We start from the raw sequence: 6,194 nt of genomic DNA, 5'->3' as shown, positions 1-6,194 counted from the left end.
CTCACCTAAATCTCCGGTGACCATCGCCACAAAGGCCTAGGTCACGGTTCCACTAAGGGATTTCCTTCGAGGCGGAAACCGGGCCTTACACAAAGCTTGGGGCACGCATCCACAATTTAATTGGAGGCTCCCAAGAAATCGCCACAAAGGCCTCAAATCCGTCTAGGGTTTCAAGAACCCAAGAGTAACAACTTTCTTGCTTTCACTTCCACGAATCACCGTGGAAAACTCAAACCGATGCACCAAATGCAATGGCAAGAACACCACAAAGATGCTCAAGTACTTCTCTCTCAAATTCCAAAAAAGCTACAAAAGCTATTGGGGGAATAAGAGAGGAAGAACAAATAGGAGGAGGAACACCAAATTTCTCCAAGATCTAGATCTAGTGGATTCCCCTCACAAAGAGAGGGATTTGATTGGTGAAGATGTAGATCTAGATCTCCTCTATCTTTTCCTCAAATAGATGCAAGATTCATGGGAGGGAGAGGGAGATAGCAAGCTCAAAGAAGGTCAACAATGGAGGCAAAAACGAGCTCAAACAGTTGGGGAACTTTGGGGAAGAAGACCCCCTTAAATAGGGCAAGAGAAATCTGCCCGTTATGCACAAAACTCGTCAAAACCGGAACTTCCGGTCATTTGGGGCGGAACTTCCGCCCCCCGGAAGTACCGGCCAACTTCCGGGTGAAGAAGGGCGTCCCCGGAATGCTTACAGTATACTTCTGCGTGCAGATTCGTCATTTCCGGAAGTTCACGGAAGTTCCGGCCACCGGAACTTCCGGCCAACTTCCGGCCAAAAAACGGCTTCACGAAAACTTGAATAACTTTTGCATCCGGACTCCGATTTTGATGATCTTGGGCTCGTTTCAAAGCTAGTAACAAGCTCTACAAGGTCATGCAAGGAACCACATAGTCCAGTAAGGTAGGATAGAAATAAATGATGAAAGGTTTGACCTATCTAAAAAAGACATGCCGGTAAAACCTCCAACCTCGAAAATGCATCAACTTGAGTTAGGAAACTCGGATTTGGGTGAAACCAATTTTGTTGTAAAGAAGATGACAAGAGCTACCCCACAAAGAGTGAAAAGCTTAAGAACAATTGGGGTAGGTTTTTCTATGTATTTTAGAGTGAAACCTCTCAATACGAGAAACCGAGAAAAACTCCAATATCGAAAACGCAACAAGTGATTCATGCGGAATCCGTTTTCAATGAACTAGAGCTTGTCATGAGAATAAGCACAAACTCTAAAACACCATATAGATAAGATACAAATAACAACCAAGAAAGATGATGCAAGGATGCAAAGGTTTGAGCTCTCCGAAGGATACGATCGAGTTACTCACTCGAGAGCCCTCTTGTTAGTACGGCAACTAAACTATAAACCGGTCTCCAACTAAACTAAGAGACCGGTGAGAAAGAAACCCTATCAAGAGCAAACCTTATACTTTCGCATTCCACTTGAGCTCGATGATGACGATCTTGACCGCAGCAAGATGGAACGCCTTTCTTGCTTGTGCTTGCTTGACGAAGTCTTGTAGATTGCTCCCCCATAAACCACCATGGAGAGCTTCTTCTTCGGCGCAACTTCACATATCCATGATCACCATATGGATGGCAAGAGTCAATCAAAGGATCTCTTCAAGATGGCTCATCTTGAACTAGCACTCCATTTCTCCATGGCAAGCTTCAAGCTTATGATCTCTTCGAGTTGGCTCATCTTGAACTTGCACTTCATTTCTTCATTCTTCATCATGTTGATGTCTTGAAGTAACTTGAGGGCTCACTTCATCTTCATCTTCAAAACATACTTGACACTTGATATCCTTCATCAATTTCTTCTTATTGCAAGATGTCTTGAAGTAACTTGATGGCTCACTTCATCTTCATCTTCAAGACATACTTGACACTTGATATCCTTCATCAAATTCTTCTTATTGCAACCTTGAAGCAAACATATGGTTCAAAAATTTCCGATGGACAACTCCTACAAATATAACTCAATGCAAACATTAGTCCATAGGAATTGTCATTAATTACCAAAACCACACATGGGGGCTCCATGCAGTTTCAATCTCCCCCATTTTGGTAATTGATGACAATCTCTTTGAGAGGATTTATATAAGGAATTTAAGTAACAAATAAGTTGAATATATAGAGAAAACTCCCCCATAATATATGCATGTGTGAATGATCTTGACTTTCATTGCATATATTGGCATTCAAAGCCTTGTGGAGTTTCCTCTAAATATTAAACTATGCAAAGCAACAAGATGCAATGCAATAAAGGCACATTCTTAAGCACAAAACAAAGATATAACCAAATTCCCTTAAACCCTCCAAACTTCTCCCCCATTGGCACCAATTGCCGAAATGGGTGAAAAATTTAGAAGGCCAATATAGTGAGAGTTCCTCCATAGTGTGTGCATTTCTCATAATTTGAGTGTAATCAAATGCACGTATCCAATGATGAATATTCGGAAGGAATCACACTATAGATAGGATCAAAGATTGCAAAAAGATAACAAAGTCTAGAAGCTTCAACAAATGAAGCAAGCAACCAAATGAACCACAAAGAATATACCAAAAGAAAGATAGATATTATGATAAGATCAAGAAGATTGCTCTAAATAATATGAGGAAGCTCCCCAAGGTTTGTTCACAAAACTAGACAATTTGCATTGGAGTATAAAGTGCACAAACATGGAATCATCACTCCCATAATATCATTCAAAAACAAAAGATACCAAGTGAATCAAACTCTAATGATCACCAAAAGATAGTGCTCTAAATCAAATGAGGAAGCTCCCCAAGGTACATGCATAAATTAAAATGTTGCATTTGAATACAATATGCATAACATGGAATCCTCACTCCCTCATTACCATTTAAAACACAAGCATTTGCAATAGATCATAGTTAGAAAAATAATCTTAACACTTGCAACAAACAAATAGTTGAGCAACAAGTAAGAGGCACCATAATAAAAAGGCTCAACCAAGAGAATATGTGAAAGGCATGATAAAGCATATTATAAGACCATTACAAGGATGAGAAAAAAGCATCATCATAGTCTTCAATGAATTATATTGCTTAGCATGACCAATCAACACGCAATAAATAAATAAGATATCAAAAGGAGATGTATCATCTCTTATGTGTATAAGTTTCTCTAAGTGGGCAATATCACAAAGATATTTATCCACAAAGAAACATGCACACACAAAATAGATACGCAAGAAATATAGTATGATATCCAAGACGAAGTCATGCAATATACCAATAAGAATTTTTGCTTAATAGCATGGCCAAAGGCTCAATTTTATCTTATTGTACATTCATGAACTTCAACCACAAACAACTAAAATACATCACAAATATCAACAAGGGATAGAAGATAGTTGGGATGCATTTGAGAAAGGCAACAAGTATCACAAACGAGGATACCAAAAGAAGTAACTAAATTTGCACTTTCATCTATATTGCACATGTAACAGCCTTGAGGAATTGATATGCAATAAAATTGCTAGATAGGCATAGTGGTTGGGATGGATGAATCATGAGCATGATTTAAAATACTTCCCAACAAATGCACTCATCTCAAATTACTCACATTCACAATAAAGAGGTTTCATTAAGACTTTTGCAAGAAGCACAACATTTGCAAATCAAGAGATTCATGCCAAGATGCAACCACATGGTTGGATGCTAGAAAAATATGCATGAGAAGATACTTGTTACAGAGATAGCATTGGTGTGGATGTAGTAGATATGTGTTCGTTGACCATCCTAGCTTGCCTCAAGTTACCATTGAGTCACCACTTATTCCCAAGAGTGAGACAAGCATCCAATGCATATCCATTGTACATAACACAAAGGTAAGTACAAAATGGTCCCCAAACTAATTGGGTCCGAAGTAGTTAGACACACTACAACATATAGGACAAACTCCACAATTCTATGTGCATATAGATGTGAAATTGAATTTCATGCACATCTTAGCCAAATTAGGATTTGATGGAGTTTACCCAATATACTGGATCAAAGAAAGTGACACATGTCATAAGATATACATATATTAAATATGCATGCACAATACTTTCAAGAACCAAATGGAGATACAATTTGGACAAAACACCAAATAAATCAAGAGACAATGGTTGCTCAAATTATATCAAAGAATCAAATCAACACAGGATTGACTCCAAAGACTTATCTCATTATAAGAAGCTAATTAAGCCTAAACACAAAGGAATGAGATAACCAACTCCCAAGAGAGCAAGGTTCTAACAAATAAACCAAACCCTTGACACTTTTTATGATGGCACAAAGTACCAAAAAAAGAAAATTTATGTCTCCCAAAACAATTTTTTGATAATGATCAAGAGATATTAAGCATTCTAACAAATATAGAAGAGCTCCCCCAAGATTAGTGCATTATCTAGGATTTTGCATATGAATACAAAATGCACAAAACTAGGATCATCACGCTACCTATATCTACTTAAAATGCTAAGAAAGTATGAATAGACAAATTAGATCCATAAGATACAAGGAAGACACATGGGAGTCAAAGCAAAACAAATTCATGGCAATAAATAAGGCAATTCTAACACAAAAGCCAATGTAAATATGATCAATAAAAATATACCTCATAAAGATTACCAATTGTCCTAGGACAAGAGGTATTAGGAAATATTTACCGGTGGTAGTTTGTAAGTATTCATAAGATCATATTTACAACGAATAAAGCATATGGTAAAAGATAAGAGTTAACCATCATGCAAAGATAGCTTCATTTAGTCATACCAACATGCAAGGCAATTAATAGTATTCATACCAACATGCAAAGCAATTAATAGTATGACTTGAAGCACATGGTTTTCCAAAAATGTATTGAGGGACACGTTGTGAAAAAACCATGCCAAGAAAAACTTTCACAAATAAGATCCACAAAGATATTAGCAATGAAGCTTTAAGCAAATTGGAGCTTGTTTGAGCAAACATGCCACATAGGAGAGAGATAATTTACAATATCAATTCTATGTGACACAACCCCAAATGTTCATATTTTCTAGGCTTGTAATATGCACAAAGCTTATAACTCCCCCATAATGTGATAAGGAATTTATTTTCACAAGAGGCAAATAAGATCCAACTAGAGATATTAATGGATATTAGAATTTGAATTTCTCATGAAAATGACATACCACATAGAGACTAGATAATCTTGCAATATCAATTCTAAGTGATATTCCTCATGTACACACATTGTTAGGATCATGAAATTCCCAAAGGAATATCACTCCCCCAAAATGGGATAGTCCATTAATCTCTCATAAGAGCCATATAAGATACAACAAGATGCAAAGTAGCTCCAACACAAACACAAATACATGGTATGCAACCCAACATGCATAGACTTGGTTTCTCAAGAAAAGCAAGTAGGAAGCACAACATATACAAAGGGGCGAGTAACTTTCAATATAAATGAGTTGAGCACATGTTACCGCAAGGAGGAAAATTGAATATATGATAGAAGCAAGATAACCAAAACTTGGCTTGAGATAATATAAATGATGAAGATCCCTTAATTCTTCATGATGTAGCCAAGTCTCCAATGCCCTCCAACAAGCACCTATTGATCAAGTTTTGGATTGTTGGTCCCCAACTAAGTTGGGTTCTAAGAGGTTAGTCACAATAGGCTTGGCAACCCAAATGGTTCTTTTCTTGACACCACTTTGAGCACCAACAAATTTGGCAAACACATTGCCACCCTCATCCTTACGAATAGAATAAACATCATCAATGGTGATAGAGTTGGATGAGGTACCAATAGTGCAAAAGGAGGAGATGTGGCCCTTCTCACGGCATATGTAGCAAGTTCGTTTCTTCTCCTTCTTCTCACTAGATTTCTCCACAATGGGAGCATTGGCTTGATTCTTCTTGGGAAGTGGCATTTCTTCAACTTGAGGTTGAATATGAGTTTGAGCTTGAGGCCGCTTCCCTTTTTGCTTCTTCTTCAAAGGGCAAGATCTAACATGATGCCCTTCAATTTTGCACTTGAAGCAAACAATCTTGGCCGGGTCTTTGACTTGTAATTGGCCCTTCTTAATCTTGTTGTTCTTGGACTTGTTCTTGTTGTTGGAGTTGACTTTGATACGTCTCCAACGTATCCATAATTTCTGATGTTCCATGC

Source organism: Lolium perenne, chromosome 4 (genome assembly GCF_019359855.2).
Source record: "Lolium perenne isolate Kyuss_39 chromosome 4, Kyuss_2.0, whole genome shotgun sequence".
Lineage (NCBI taxonomy): Eukaryota > Viridiplantae > Streptophyta > Magnoliopsida > Poales > Poaceae > Lolium > Lolium perenne.
This window is presented reverse-complemented; position numbering follows the sequence as displayed.